Consider the following 16,308-nt stretch of genomic DNA (forward strand, 5'->3'; position numbering starts at 1 on the left):
AGACCTCTGTCCAGCCAGGCTGGTCGTCTTACCCCCCGATTTGCCTTATGGCACATGGGGACAGCCTGCTCCTGTGCCTTTAAGACTTCTTCCTTGAACAACACCCAGCCTTCTTGGACCCCTTTGCCCTTCAGGACTATCTCCCAAGGGACTCTCCCAACCAGCGTTCTGAGCAGGTCAAAGTCTGCCCTCCGGAAGTCCATGGTGGCGGTGTTGCTGACCCCTTTCCTTACCTCACCAAAAATCGAAAACTCTACCATTTCGTGATCACTAAGGCCAAGACAACCACCGACCACCACCTCTCCCACCAGTCCTTCTCTGTTAGTGAACAGGAGGTCAAGCAGGGCACCTCCCCTGGTAGGCTCACTTACCAGCTGTGTCAGGAAGTTATCTTCCACACACTGCAGGAACCTTCTGGACTGTTTCCTTTCTGCTGAGTTGTATTTCCAGCAGATGTCTGGGAAGTTGAAGTCCCCCATGAGAACAAGAGCTCGCGACTGAGATACTTCTGCCAGCCACTTGCTGGCAGAATCCTATTGCTCAGTGTCCCAGGAGTTTTAAGAGAAAGTCTAGAGCAGACAATGAATACTGGGAGAGGCCAGGTAGAAATATGGCATCTAAATGGAGTTTCCATAGGTCGGGCCCAGCACAGAAGCCAGTTAGTCTCCACATGCCAGGACCAACAAAATTATGTACATGCTTCTTGGGATGAAGAAATCCAGCAGATGGAGGTGTGTTAAACCTGCTCTTATGTGCCCACTTTGTAGGGAGAAAGCAGCTGCTCCTTAGGTTGAACTTGATGACCTTCTTCCTTTTGAGTTCATAGCTACCATCTGCAGCTGAGCACTGCTGCAGGGAAGAGAGGACTTGTCCTAACCCCCAAGCAGTTGGGCAAAGTAACATCATCTGGGCTTCATCCCTTCAGGAAAATTGTTGTAAGGCAGGCAGCTTCTACAACCAACTTCTCTAGGTTGGTGAGTGTCTTGCAGAGCTTTGGCTTGGTATGTTGCAGGCCTGGTTCATCCTTGCTCTTGTTGTTTGGTAGGTCTGTAGTTTGCTTCAGACCCAGCACTGAGGATCAGTGATTTTGCTACTACAGAAGTAGCCTTTGTAATAGTGGTAGCGTAGTGATGGGTACAAAACACAGTTCAAAGGAGAAAGACTTGCTGAAAAGAGCTTAAACAGCTAAGAAATGGGTGCCACCACAGGCATTTCTCCCAACACTCATTAATTTTAATTCTGAAAGCGTTATGTGTGGGGAGGGGTTTTTTGTTTGTCTGAAATAAAAAAATCTTACTCTCCTTCATGGAGCTGCTGCCCCAAATGGTTTTAGAACAAGTGTGCAGCTGCCCAGTGTACCTTGTCTTGTTAGAAACTGGCTCGATCTTTAGTCTTGGCAGATACCATGAGAGTCTGTGAGATTTATTAGAGGGGTCCAAGGTGACTCTTTGGTACAAGAGGTTAAGCATTTCCCAGCTGTGACAGCGCGGTGCCTGGGATGTGCTGTGTCAAGGCTTGAGCTGCAGTTGTGGCATCCTGGAAATGTAAAGCTGGACAAGAGCTTTAGGAGATGATCCTTCCCTTTTCCTGGCAGTAGCAGGAGCTCAGCTGGTAGCGGTCCTGTGTCACGTTTGTTGTTGCTTTGCCACTTTGCTGGGACTGTGTAGCCAGAGTGAGTTCCTCCTGGGGTTGTCCCCATGACTTTCAGCCACCCAGCCATGCAGATACAAAGTGTGTGGAAGAAGTTTGCTGTTGGACCTGTCCCTCACGTGCCCCTGATTAGTCATTGCCTAGAATCTGAAATAGTAGAGGCCTGCGGAAATCTTGCGAGGAGCTCGGCTGAGCATGCCAAGGTCCTCCAGGGTAGAGTTCAGCAGTCTGAAGGGCTCACCTGATTACAGCAAGGTAGTCATGCAAAGTGACTCACATGAGATTATCTTTCATGTCATCAAGTGTTTCTTCTCATTACAGTTGAGAAGACAACCTGCTGGCTGCTCTTGTGACAGGGTTTTACTTGACGTGGCCGCAGTGTTGCGTGGTGCAGAGAAATGCCGGGGTGCGGGATGCCCTCTAGTGCAGTCCAGGCAGCATAGCTCGGGGCTCCCACGGCTGGTGGCATCCCCACCACACCGGGGGCGAGTGGCATGGCTGGGCGATAACCAGAGTGGGCAAAGCCTAGCAGGGACCTTTGCTCTTCAGCTTTAAGTGGGGAGATCAGCCTTAGGTTGGGTTTATGTAAAGCAGCGTGAGGCTTGGTTTAGGGAAGAAAAAAAACCATAGTCCTTTCGAAAAGCAATTTGTTTCTGCTTTCTGTGAGCAAGGCTTCCAAACGGACTCGGTTAGTTCTGCAGTACAATCAACAGGACTGGAAAAAAATACCAAGTGAAGTAACACAGTGGCTGTGGTAAACATGAACCGAGGCCTTGGAAGTAGCTCATGGCATACCACAAAAGAGTCTCCTTTCACCCACCACGGGCCGTGCCAGCAGCAAGCACTGCCAGCGCTGGCGTCTAGCAGAGGAAAGCATCATTTGGCTCCCTTTTGGATTTCATTACTCTTCCTGCACTCCCTCCTGCTTGCAGCAAAAGCCTTTCCAGTTGTAAAGAAATGAATTAACTCCCTTCGTGTCAGTGATGGATGAGGCGCTTTCTCCCCCTTCAAAGAGGCGAGCTGTGCTGGTGAATGCAGGCCAGCAGAGTTGAAAAGTCCAAGGAGAACAGGGGAGCCTGTGGGGTGACCCAGCTGTCAGGCAGGACACTCTGGGGACGGCTCCCACCGGTGCCCGGCGAGCAGGGAACAAAAGCCGTTCTCAGCGCGCTCGCGGCCTCGAGGCTCTTTTTTTTTTTATCTTGCTTTCAATGGACTTGGGCACATCCCTTAATACACAGCAGCCATTTGTGTGGGGTTCACGGAGCCTCAAAGGCTTTCAGAGGGTGCTTCTCCACCCTGCACAAAGGAGGGTTAGCACGCCGGTACTTGGGAGATCTCCTTTCATGCGTCCATGGCTAATCATATTAAAGGTGACCTCATGGGCAGCGCTTTCCATTGTTGCCATATGTTTTGTCCAGTGCTTGAGTGATGTTGCACATTGGAATGTATTCATGCATTGCCTAATTTAATCACCAGGCTTAATCCCCTCTCCTGTTCTACACCCTTAGAATTTACTGGCTCTTTTCTAGTCTCCTGTGCATTGTCTGGGTCTCCTTTACAAGCTAATACCAATGCCTGGAGATATTTTTATTTATTTATTTACTTTCGTAGTGTATTTCAAAAAAAAAAATCTCAACAACAAACCCAGCAGCCTCTCCAAAGGGCGAGCGAGCACAGTGGGTGCTCTAGGAGGCTGATCCTTCGTCCCTGTGATCTTTTTCTTCCAGCTTTTCCATAGAGAAATTGAGGATTAGGCTCATGGGTTTAAAAAAACAAAACAAAATACTACGAATGGAAAAATGACTGAGAAAGTGGTGTGTCTCCTTTTAATATTGTTGGAATAAATAACTAATTTTAAGAACTCGACTGTCTCTGTAAAATATGGTGTTGGTTTCTGCCTTTAAAACTTACCACTTTGGTATGGGCAACTCCAATTCCAGGACTGACCGGACAAAATTAACCCAACAAAGCCTGGAGTCCATCAAGTTTGGAAACTGGAAAGTCTGATTTATGTAAAACTACTGAAAAGAAACAGAGAGCTCTGCAAGAGCTGCCATGTTCTGCAGAAGCCAGGTATTTCTAGGGAGCGGTGCTTTACAGACTGTCTTTTAAGGATGATTTCTAAAGATTTTTCTAAAACTTCCCTGCCCCAGCTGACTATGACGTGTAGAGGGGTATGATAAAAATGGGAATTAGGGATCCAGCTGTGTTGTGACTTGCTTTAGGGGTGGATGGGATCAGTCCCAGCAAGGGAAGGCAGCGATGAGATTTTAGGATGATACACGATGAGGTTGCTAGTACGCTGAACTCCCAGGGGCAGGAAGCCTTTTTCATTTCCTTACACTTGTCGAGGCAGATTGTTAAATAAATACCTCATACTTTGGTTCAGCTCTTAGATTCTCCTTCTCCACATACAGTGTGCTGGTACCCACAACTCTAAACAATGAACTACATCCCGGATGTCTTTGAAACTTTAAACATAGCTTGTACCAATTTAACTGAATTACAGCTTTGAGTTTCCCTGTGTGTGTGTGTGTGTGTGCTTGCACACATGCGTTTCTTGCAGCCAAGTTCTTGCACGTGAGCTTGCTGGTCTTCTGCGACTGTGTGTTATGGTTTGAGTTTGATGGGAGGAAAGAGGAATGACGTAAAAGATTGCAGATTTGTAACTGTTTTAAAAATAGTCTTGAAATATTATGTATCTTCATTTTGAAGAAATACAATACTGCTTGGAAACCACAACTACTGAACATAAACCACGTCAAGCCCCTTACAGATGTTAAATAACAGTGCGGTATAGAGGGTTATAAACAGCCTGCTGTGCATTAATGCTGGAAGAAGATCACTGATCCTACCCCCCACGCTCCAACCCGGGGATCGACAGCAGTGTCACGGGCTCTGACATCAACTTCCCCCTACAAAAATACTTTACATTTTACACCACACCTTTTCAGAATAATCTTGCCAGAGCCCTTTCCAAAGCATCTACATGCAGAAGTTGCTTCCCCACTGAAGCGCAGCCATGCTGGAGCTGGAGGAAGATGTCTGGCCGTGGGTAAGCTGGAGGGCAGGGTGCCCGTCCTGCTGCCAGTGGGCTCTGGGCTTGCTGGGACAAGTTGCCTGGACCCCGTCCACTCCTCCTTCCTTCTTTCCCTGTGACAGAGGAGCTGTGAGGTCCCTAGGGAAGAGAGAGCAGGAGCAGGTCACTGCCAGAGGAATTCACACAGCCAGCCCATCCCTGGGGGAGACTGGAGAAGCCAGCAGCGGCTGCTAATGGATCAGCTCTTGCTGTCCATGGGAATGGGCAGGGATGTCCTTGGAAAGCTTTGGATCTGATGCACTGAGCAACCCGCTTAGGCTCACCGCGAGTTTTGGTTAAGTAAGGGAGAGGAGGTCATGGCATGCAGCCCACCTCTGCTGGAGGAGGAGGGAGCTGGTGCTACCATGGCAGGATGCTGGCTGGTGTTTTATTTTGTATGGTGTGTAGAGAAGATGCTCTGCGGAAGGCAGTGGCCTGAGTGTGTATTGCAGGAGATGCCTTCCCATCCCATGCTGCTAACTGTCCATGGGGAGAAGGTTTGGCCAAGGACACAGCACTGCTGCCTGCAGTCCTGGCAGGTTGTAACAAGCTGTAAGAGAGTCCAGATTGTCTGCAGAGAACAAGCAAAGCTCGAGTCAGCGGTGCTAGGTCTGGACTTCGGGACTGCCAGGTATTTCACAGCAGCACCCCAGCATGGGCGAGAATGGCATGACTGTAAAACTGAGATCAGCATGGTGCGATCAGGACATTGTGCATCTTCATAGTCCCAGCTCCAGTTTAATGGCTTGCAGATATAACTAAACCTAGAAATCCTGTTGTGATCTCTCTTGTTACCTGGCAGAGCTCTTATCATGTCGGCACAGGGGCTGTTCATATTTTAATGGGTTTATCTCTTGTATGGAGGGTATTACAAGCTTTCATCTGTCTTCCAGTGCAACTCTACGGAAATCCCTCCAGGCATGAGGCACTACCTGGGCGCTGAATTAATCTGTGCTTCTGGGTTCTTGCAGCTCCATTAGTGGCTTAGCAGGGGAAGCAGTTAGCATTAACAAACTTAAGAAAATAGGATTTGCTGTGTTTGATCTGCCCTTGGCTCCTTGCATCCTCCCAACAGCAATGACAAAGACTGGGCACATTACGGGAAGACACAAAATAGTCATAGGGAAGACACAAAATAGGGTGATTTGTAAAATGTGTATCAGCATCCTCCAGGGCTCTTGAGGGGGGCGGGAAAAGTTGTACTACAGTCAGGTGCAATAAGAGACACCGAACCGTTTTTCCTCCTTCCACATGCACAGACACCTCTGCATCCACAGCCCTTACCTTGCCTTTCCCTGTGGCTCAAGCCATGTGAAGACAGCACAGTGTCCCGTCTTCCTTCAGGTAACCACTGCTTTGGGATCTGTCGCTTGCATGAGGCTGGGACAGCTCTCAGAAACCATCCAGTGCTTTGTGAAGGGCTCTTTGTCCTCTTGGTTTTCATCAGATAAACATTTACCCTTGTTGGTGTTCTTTCTGTTTTCCATTAAAGAAACCGCCTGCAAGCCATGTGTCGCGTTTCCTTCATGGAGTTATGTTCCCTAGCCGAGCTGTGCATCCATCAGTGGCTGGATCTGCCGTTTCTTTGGGAGCTTCTGACTTCTGCAATGCTGTTCTCTACTGACCGCGGTCTCTTGCAAAATAGCAGGGTCAAGTGTGAAGCTAAACTTCAGGCTGCGTAAACCTCGGGTCAGTAAGTTGAGACCTATTTTCAGACGTGACTGTTGGGTCTGAAATAACAGGAGTTGGGAGAAATGACCTGTTACCTGCAGAACCCTCTAATAATGACATACCAGCAAGTTTAGAGAGGGTATTCCACTTGGTTGTGTCACTTCTCATCTAAAGCAAGTGTGAGACACACCAATTGTTTTTCTTAAGTCTTTCAGGCTCTCACATAGCCTTTTGGGACAGAAGCACCTTAGGGGTCCCTTTCTGATCTGCTTTTCTTCATCAGATCAAAAAAGCATATACATGGACTTCCATACTGCCCACCCTCTGAAAAAGCTGCTCTCAGTCCCGCAGGTCCCTGGCAGGCTGCATGGCTGCATAGAAGTGCCTGTCTGTTCTGCTGCTGACACTTGTCAGCTTAGGGGAAATTTTACGTCACCCACACGCTTAAGGTTTCTCTCCTTGCTAATAGTGAGAAATATTTCCTTTTTCTTCATGGTTACTTTAACTCACTTGGTTGGTCTATTTGCTCCAGGATTTTCAGAGCGGCGGACGTATTTGCTGCTTTGCCAGCCCCTGAGCTTTCCAGCGATCTGGGGATTATGAGGCCCAGGGTCTCTCTCAGACCTGGGTGTTGGTGGTGGGTGCTGCTGGTGTCATGCTCCCCTTCTCCAGGCTCTGCACTGGCTGCTGGTGCCCATGAGCTTGGGCTGTGTGGTGTCCGTGGCTGCATTTCCCATCTCTCTTCTCATGAAGCAGATCCCGGTCTTGCCTGTTCCCGTTTACACCAGTTACAGGTCCCTGTGCTGCTCCCCTGGCCTCTGGCTGTTGGTCTCTGGTCTCACCCTGGGGAATTTTCACTCTCTGATAAGGTATGTGGTGTCCAAGTGCTGCCCTCCAGCCATCAGCTTCTTTGTGGACAGGGAGGTTTGACTTGCCAGCAACTCTAATGGCTTTCAGAAGGGCCAGTCCTGCCTCCACAAGTCTCTGGGGTTGTTTCAAATTCCTGATTACAATCTAGCCTCTTACTAGAGTCTTGATCATCCTCCTCTCCCAAATTCCTGCTTTCCCAAGTGAATTTCCGTATCTCCCAGGTGAAGAAGAGGCCACTGGGACTAGGCAGGACCTAACTGTTCTTCGCAGCCCCGTAAAGCCTGTAAGTCATCATCAGTCTTCAAAATCCAGGAATTTTCTGCAGCCCCAAACCTCTCATCTCTACTGGGGTTGGTAAAGCCCAGCTTGTGAAGGTTCTGCTGTTGCACAAGATTAAATCAGTGAAATTGTGTTTTGTCAGAGCACTGGCGGGGCTGAGGGAAGTGCAAGAGCCGGGAGTGCTTTAAAGAGAGGCTGAGAGACAGGCTCTGAGTAACATAAAACGTCTGAGCAGCAAAATTTGGCATGTATCTTGTTAGTGTCACAGTTTTTTATGTGGCATTTCCTAGGGATGTTTTGCTTTTACTTTAAAATTGATGTATGTGTAGAAAATACTTTTAACTTCATTGACAGTTCCCTAGTGGTCTAGAGCATGCGGTGCGGTGTCACAACTCGTTAGCTTCTGAAGAAGGTATTTTTAATCCAGCAATGTAAACCCTTTGCAATTGTATAATCTGTATTTTAGTCCTGTGGTTTCCTAATCATGCATCTAGAGAATGAGCTCATCCAGTTTATAAATTATGAAGTGAACGGAAGTATTCAGCTCTTCTTTCTACATAGATCTGGATCCATTTCTTTGCCGATTGCGTACTGTGTTTGAAATCTCCGATGCAGGCAAGTGTGAATGTTTAAAAATAAACTCATTTGCAGTTTATATTTTTGCCAAGTGGTAAAAGTTGTCTCCTGCCCCGTCTTTCCAGAAAGGCTCTTCAGCTTTGACTTGCAGCTGTGAAATAAAAGCCAAGGGTGTGATGCCAGCTTGCCATTTTGATGACAGCATCCGTGTGTCTTTGCAAAGGATCCAGCCATGCTTCTTTCTGGTTTTGCTGCACTGCCCAGCCACCTGTAGTGGAGGTTTTGGGGGCCACTAGACAGCAACAGAGCAGCCCTCATATGTGCTAGGGAACATGTGTTGGTGACTTTGCTCCCATGATGGGAAGATCCCAGGGTCCTTGCTGCATCCCAGGGGAGATATTTGGAGTAGAAGACTTGCTGCAGCCTGTGGGATAAATGCGTGATAGCTTATAGTGGCTTTGGGTCCCAGGCTGGGAACCGCTGGCCTAGGAGGTTAGTTTAAGAAGGGGGCAAAGCTATCTGCTGTCCTCCCATATGCCAGGGATTCACTGGCTTTGCACCTATTTTATGCAGTTGTATAATGCAGGCAGCAGCAGAGGAGAGGAATAACATTTGGGTAAACTATGGGATTGTAAAATAGAAATGGGCAGAGGGATCCAGGCTGGGGTAATATCCCAAATGATTTTCAGCTCCATTTCCTAGGCTGGATTGGGTTTCAGGTTGACATTGTCTGTTAGCCACATACGTGGATCTTGTAGCCTGTTAACAGAGGTAGTTTGTGGGATAATGTCGTGAGAGGGAAGAGACATTAGAGAGGTATGTTGTTTGGGTGATGCAGAATGAGCAACACCCAAGATGATGCGTTGTATTACAGCAAGTAAGAGAGAACCCTTCTGCACGGGAGACCTCGAGATGAGAAAACAAAACAGGAATGGAGAGGAGATCTCACCCCCAGGAATAAGATACCCTTTGCTCTGCTGCCCATTTGCACCCAGTTGTTGCTCTGTGCTGTGAAAGGGGGCAAGGCTCGCAAGGAGTTTCTGTCAAACACAGCACCATCATCTCACACCCAGGAGCTCCAGGACGTGCGGGTTGGCTAGCTGTGGAGTGTGCTGGGCGCCCAGCATGATCATTGCTGATTCCTTCCTGTGCCTGCTTTGCATTTCAGTTTGGAGGTGAAGATGTCTCAGGAGTGGTGACAGTGGGTCGGGAAGAGCAGCTGCTGGTGACATCCCCTTCAGAGCACCCTTTCCCTCAGGAGCAGGCTTATGGGACAGCTGATTTTACCTTTCTGCTTGTCTCTGTCTCTTGGGGATCAGCAGTGCTGAGGACACAGGGCAGCAGGGACCTTCAGCTGGAAAATGTGGATTTAGGGATGGGGAGAAGGAGTCTCACAGAGGAGGCAATGGGTGAGATGGGACCAGTTTAGGACCAGTTCAGGACTTCCAACCAGTAGCAACAGCAGTCCCATAACCAGATGCTGAGATTGGTCAACCATTCTCTGTCTGCAAAGCCAAAAGGGAAAGACCACCCCAACCCAATGTGAGATGTAACTAGTTGAGCTGGGAGCAGGTTTCCTTGTCTTTCCTCTTTTTCCACTGAAGGACTTTTGGTCTCTATTACCCCCATCCTGTCCTTACCACATGTTCTTCAGCCTCTACCCAGGGTCTTTCTCCAGCAATTTTGAACTGCAGCACAAATAGAAAAGCTTGTGGAAGGAGAAGTGCTTCGTACTCAAGAGCAGCTTCTTTAAGTGAAAACACAGCTGTGAGGTTTGCAGCCTGCGCTTCTGTAAGGGCTCGTCCAGCCGGCACAGCCAGCACCGCTGCAGTCCTTCCAGCACGCAGGAATTGGGAAATCCATTGTGAACAAGATTGAGTTTGATGGCCTGCGTGGAGGCAGATGGATGTATTTTTAAGGGACGAGGTGCCAGAAAACTCTGTGATTACGTTACTGGAGCATGGCTCGTTTTTTGTGGTTTTAGAAATGAGTGTCAGGGCTTTAGGGCTATTTTTTTTTCAGGTCAAAACCGAAGTTTAGGCGGGGCATAAAAACCTGCTTGATGACTAAGTTTATTCTTAAAAAGCTTTCTAGAGCTTGCTGGAGAGGGGAGCCTTTATTCTGAGAGGGAGCTGATACCAGTCTTTTTCAAATTCCACGCAGATGGGGTTACATTTTAATGAGTGCCATGGGTAGAAAAGAACCTCTTCCTTTCAGGAGACTGTTCTCAGTGTAATCTTTAGATCCAGTCCCCTGGTTTTTGTCTTGGAGGCTTGTGTTCTGCCTCTCCTCCTTGCCCTGGGTGAACTCCTTCTGCTTGAATGCCCCACCACGTTGGTGGAATTACCTTGAACTGTTATACCCAAGGCTGGCCGAAGCATGCCCTTACATTGCCTCAGAATTGGGACATCTGAAATCTTTGACCTGGTTACTCAGCTGAACCGATAATACCTCTCTGATACAGTGCATGTGTAGAGAAAACTTTTCATCTAATGACGGAGGTTTGCTGCTCGGAGCCAAGGCTGGGAACAGGGGGATCTAAGCCAAACCATTTACTCAAGGGGCATGCAGAATTTGCCCAGTCAAGTCAATATAGGTACTGGCAGCATTTCAGCAGCCAGAAGGCTGTTCCTCATGCTCTCTCCTTGTTGGAGCTACCAGGCTTTATCGCATGACCGGGCCCCTAATTGCTGCAGGTCAAACTTACTTTAAAATGAGTATGGCTGCTGGCTGCACTGAAGCCCAGGCAAGCCTGGAGGTCCGTGACAGCGTTAAGCACTGCTCCCCCTTTCTGAAAAGCCTCTTTCTAGCCTTGGTGGAGGAAGCCCCAAGATGTAGGCAGCTTCCCCAATGCCCCCCACCAAGGCCTGTCTGCTTGAGCAAGGCAGGGATCAGGCAGAACTGTTGGCGCACTGTAGGGCAGCTGCCCTAAGCCCTTCTGCTTTCGCTGGTGTCCTGTGTCTGTCCATGTCTGTGTGCTGTTTTGGTGTCTGCTCACCACTGTCAAGGGAGTGCGTGTGGGAACCCATGCAGATGGAGCATGTCAGTGTCTGATGGATGGAGGAACAAGGAGGAGCAAGAAGGCATCCCTCTATTAGCCAGCTGCAGGATTTAAGGTTGTAGCAATAGAGACTGGGAAGACGTTACCAGTCTGGAGGGTGGAGCCATTGCACGAACGAGTGTTATGTGCACACAGCCCCCTGTGCCCAGTGACCACTGGGGACAGGAGATGACTTCCCTTGAGATGACTTTTCTCAAGGAGGTGGTGTTAGCTTCACCTCAAGTCTGCTGTACGCACCACCAAACATTACCAAGGATCAGCCATGTGTTGTGAGTACATTCTCTTGCTCCATCAATCACTCACTGGGTAACATGCCCACACCTGCCTGTTACTTTGGGTACCACGCAGGCAACGATGTCCTGCCCATCAAACAGCGTGCCCCAGCCCCTTTGAATTTCAGCGCCCTGCTCCTCTTCTGTTTGGGTGTATTGCAATTGTGTCTGGTGGCGAGTGAGCCTATCCATCACTGTATCCACACAGATCCCAATTACTCCTTTTGACAGCTCTTATTCACACACCTCCCTGTGCCTCTGACATCTCAATTATTGATGGGGCTCTCCTGATAGGCAGCACTCTGTTCTCAGCATGGCTACGTTCCAGCTCCCTTTCCCATTGAGTTCACGCACGCACCATGCCGAGCGTTTCTTTATGTGCAAAGCTACTGAACTGGAAAGGGATCTTTATTAGCATGTGAGCTCCAGGGCTACACTACCAAAGGGGGCAGTGCAAGCCAAATTGCACCACAGTACGGCACTGGGAAATTTCCTCTCCTCCTCCTCTCCCAGTGAAGCCCAGCAGCGTCTTGTAAAATGAAATGATCTCATATGTTTAATGCTGAAGATCCCTTGTTCTGATGAGCCTTCCTTGTGACAGGGTCACCCTGCACTTGCATTTCTGTAAGAAACCTCAGTCTCCCATGGCCCTTGCAGGCATAAAATCTGGTATTTTGAAGAGCAGTGCCCTTTCCTTTGTCTCAGTATTAGTTTGTTTGCTGGCTTTATGGCAAGCCTTTGCCTTCTGACAAGGAGCACCGACACACAAAAAAAGGAGCTCCAAAGCAGCATGTGGTGTTGGAGCGATGTTGTCAAGTTGGTTAAATTAGAGCTGTGCCAGAGGGAGGATTGCAACAGCCTGCTTGTTTGGTAGGGCTTCATGTATCTGGGACGCTCTGGATGTCTCATGACGTTGCTGTAGCAGAAGTCAGATAGGAGGAATGATAAAGTGGTCGATCAGCTCCTGATGTACCTCCTGCTCCCAGCCTTGCCCTGCAACCTTCTTTATTTCAGAAGTAACCAGAAGTTTTGTGCCTAGTGAACGAAGGCAAAAGGAAAGGGCAGCTTCTGGAGAAGATGGGACCAGAGAGAAACAGCAGTGTAGGGTGTGCAGAAAGCTGGGAAAGGACACTTGACTTTTGTTCTCGGAGGTTTGTGGCAGCAGGCACCTCATGCTTTAGCATGAGAGGAAAAATCTGTGGAGCAGACCTCCCAAAGCACCAAGGTGCCGCGGAGCTTAAGTGCCTTTGCAGCTGAGCACGGCCATGCAGAAGTGAGCACATGCCTGAGGGTCGTCAGTGGAGCACCCCTGTGGCTCCAACAGCAGAGAGCACCCAACTACATGATACCAAGTGGGTGTGGACAACCTTTTCAAGCTTAGTAGGAAGCTTACAGTCTGCATCCCATTTTGCTTCCTGGTAGCACTCAGCCAGTCCTTCTCTACCTGCCTTACCCGCTCTCTTTCTGCCCTGTGATGAGTTTTGCCTGGGGGCTCTGTGCTCGCTGCAGAGACCATGTGCCACCAAATGAGCAAAGGCAGCCAAAGCATTGCCAGTGGCCACACAGCTGGAGCTTGGCTGTTCTTTTGGGGTCTGTAAGGACTCCTGGCCTGGGTGACAATCACAGGTCCCCTCTTGCCCCTTCTGGCTGGCCATGACAGTGCATCAGCAGGGCAGATCTGCAGCAGAGCAGCATTTTGTGCAATAGTGACAGCACGGCTGCCTTGAGCTATAGTTACTGGGACAGACTTTTAGTTACACATCTGTCTGTGTGACAGCCTGACCCTGACATTTCTGAGTGGGGTCTTCTTGTCACTGTGGGTGACAGTAGTATTCTCTTGCCTGGCAGTATTGCCTCAGATAGAATCACAGAATCATAGGATCGTTTAGGTTGGAAAACACCTTTAAGATCATCAAGTCCAACCATTAACCCAGCACTGCCAAGTCCACTGCTAAACCATGTCCCTGAGCACCACATCTACAAGTCTTTGAAATATCTCCAGGGATGGGGATTCAACCACGTCCCTGGGCAGCCTGTTCCAATGCTTGACAGCCCTTTTGGTGAAGAAATTTTTCCTAATACCCAATCTAAACCTCCCCTGGCACAACTTGAGGCAGTTTCCGCTCATCCTATCGTTTGTTACTTGGGAGAAGAGACCAACACCCACCCCACTACAGCCTCCTGTCAGGCAGTTGCAGAGAGTGATAAGGTCTCCCCTCAGCTTCCTTTTCTCCAGGCTAAACAACCCCAGGTCCCTCAGCCACTCCTCGTCAGACTTGTGCTCTAGAACCTTCACCAGCTTTATTGCTCTTCTCTGGATGTGCTCCAGCACCTCAATGTCCCCATTACACAGGCCTTGCAGGCACTGGTGGATAAGCAGGGACGGCTGAGCCTGCCAAACAGGGTGTGTTTTATTTGTCTGGAATACCATGAATAGACAAAGAAGGGTTAAAATAACAGAAGGTTGAAAACTCATTATCTCTGGGAACTGTGATCTTTCCTTTTTGGGTAGGCAGGTTCCAAGGGACCCTGTCCCCCCAGATAGTGGAAAGGTCACCCTCCCATACCTGATTGCCCCACAGCTTTCCCCAGCAGCCTGTCCAAACAAGGCTGTTTTCCTTTCAAGCCCTTTTCCTTCCTTCCCTTCCCCTGGACTTGTCTCCTTGCACAGAGCTGGCTCCGGCCCCGGATGGTGCCGGGGGCCCAGGGCCCAGGTGAGCTGTAACCAGAGATGCTCAGTTACTGCAAGCCTGAAGCCTACTTAGCTGAGGGCTGCAAATGAGAGGCTCAGACATTCCTGAGTTTGCCCTGATCAGAAATATTGTTGAAAGTGGCCAAAGCCACATTTTTGCCCAATTTTGCACTGTCTTCTGTGTTTCTTCTCTAGCAACTTGGCAGTGTGATGCCCTTTCCTCAAAATGCAGGACCAGGTGGAGCTGTGCCCGAGATAGCCACCGTCCCTTTGCCTCAGAGGTGTTTTCTGATACTCTAGCAGAAAAGCTTTGGGAAACCTGGCCCAGAAAAATGGCTTTGGGCAGTTCCCAGTTCCTCCTTCAGTTCCCTAAACCAGAGCAGCTCACCTGGGGGACTCTGGTTATGGACAAGTGACCTTTGCCTGTGCCACAGCAAGGCGATCGTTTGCCTCCCCTGGGGAGGTGGCTTGTTTCTTGCTCACCTCCTGCTCCCGTGGGGTAGCTGCCATGTGCCATCATAGCATCTGGAAAGGCTGGAGCTGCAGCCTGGCTTCATGGATCTTGGCAAGAAGAAACATCCCCAGCTAGCCCTGCTAGCCCTGCCTTAGGCAACAGGCTCCGGAATGGATCTGAGGAATCTGCTGAGCTGTAGTGAGATCAAAGCTTGCAGGAAGGGGTTGTGGTTGAGAGCATAAGAGGTTGCCATCTGGACAGTGGCACGAATTGTGATGCTTGTACCACGGACACGAGTGATAGATGCTGTCGCAGGAGTGTATGTTTCAGAATGGCTTTCAGAGCTAGGGGCATAGAAGTCAAGGAAGATGAGCTGGATTTGGCCTCAGCCTGGTACTCTGTTCTTAACTTGGTATCTGAGATGGTGAAATTTTTGATGATTTCATGGTATGCAGTTTTATTTGGGTCAGTGAGAGCACAGCATATGACTTTTCTACCCTTTAGGGGAGGGAAAATCAGTGCACCATCTAATGATTCAGCACACAGGGTTTCTTAACAGCCTATGGGAGAAAGATGTTTTAATTCTGTATTCATTCTTGAATAAGCTGTTCATTTGAGTTAGCAATTTCCTTGGAGACCAGAGGAGAGGAGTCTGTGATCAGATGGAGTGGCTCCACACTGCTTTCTCTGCCTTTCCCTGCTTAGAAAGGTTGAGCTCATCATAATAAACCTCCTTCAATGATTAGCCCTTGTGATGGTCTTCCCAGAACGTTTCAAGACTCCTGCGTGATCCAGCAGCAGTAACAGCCCTGCTGTTAGTAATCTCTGTGACCCCAAAAATGCCAAAGTGCTCAGCGTGTAAAGACCGCAGCCACCTCCTCCAAAGGATGCTGCCTCTCCTACCCAGCCTGCTGGCTCCTGGTCAGGGTCTGCAGCCCTTTTGCAGAGCCCAGGGGCTGCACCTTGTGGCTGTGGGAGCTGGTGGGACACTGGTCTGGGGGCCAGCAGCCTTCCCCTGGGAAATGAGGGTCTGCTTGGATGTGCAGGGCTATTGCAGGGCTCAGCCCCGTGCTGTTTCCTAGGCAGTTCAGCGTATAAAATCACTGGAGACATTTTCAGCAAAAAAGTCTCCCTACAGAATTGTTCTGTTGCTTGTTGAAAGAGGATTAATTTTTCCCCCTTAAATAAAATGAGCCGTGTTTGAAATCTGAAAGCCCTTGCTGAACGCCTTCTTGGAGCTGCGAAGAAAACAGGTTCCAGGTCACATCATAGCCTCCTGCCGGACGCAGATCCAAACTGCAAACCCTTCTAAACAGCTCTTTAATAACTCTGTACAGAAGGGAAAATCTGTCACCTTTCCCTCTGTGGTTTCTCCTCTGTTCTAATGCACTGGAGGAACGAGATGGAGCCGGGAAAGTTTTCAGGGAAAGACTCGTGGGAACTACAGCTGCCGATGGAGAAGACTCATTTCTTTAGTGTCTGAGGGGAACCGCAATCGCTTTGGTGAAGGCTGGTGTGTGTGGGTGGGTTTGGAGGGGTGAACCGTTATGACCCATGCATTTCAGAAGAACCACAAACACTTTATAGTAACAAAGGGTGGAAAAAGCGAGAGGTTTCTGCAATGCATGTGACTTTTCCCTGAGGTTTGGAACCCCACGGTATGTTCCAGGCCACGGTGTTTGCGTGTCAGTGAGTTAAGCTTTC

The 16,308-nt window shown here is 49.1% G+C and overlaps 1 protein-coding gene across 1 annotated transcript in view; it reads left to right on the plus strand.

The window, feature by feature from the left end:
- DIS3L2 (DIS3 like 3'-5' exoribonuclease 2) overlaps positions 1–16,308 on the plus strand; it is a 198,126-nt gene that overhangs the window by 141,580 nt on the left and 40,238 nt on the right. The window lies entirely within an intron of this gene.

This window comes from Egretta garzetta, unplaced genomic scaffold, assembly GCF_000687185.1.
Source record: "Egretta garzetta isolate BGI_Z169 unplaced genomic scaffold, ASM68718v1 scaffold172, whole genome shotgun sequence".
Taxonomy (NCBI): domain Eukaryota; kingdom Metazoa; phylum Chordata; class Aves; order Pelecaniformes; family Ardeidae; genus Egretta; species Egretta garzetta.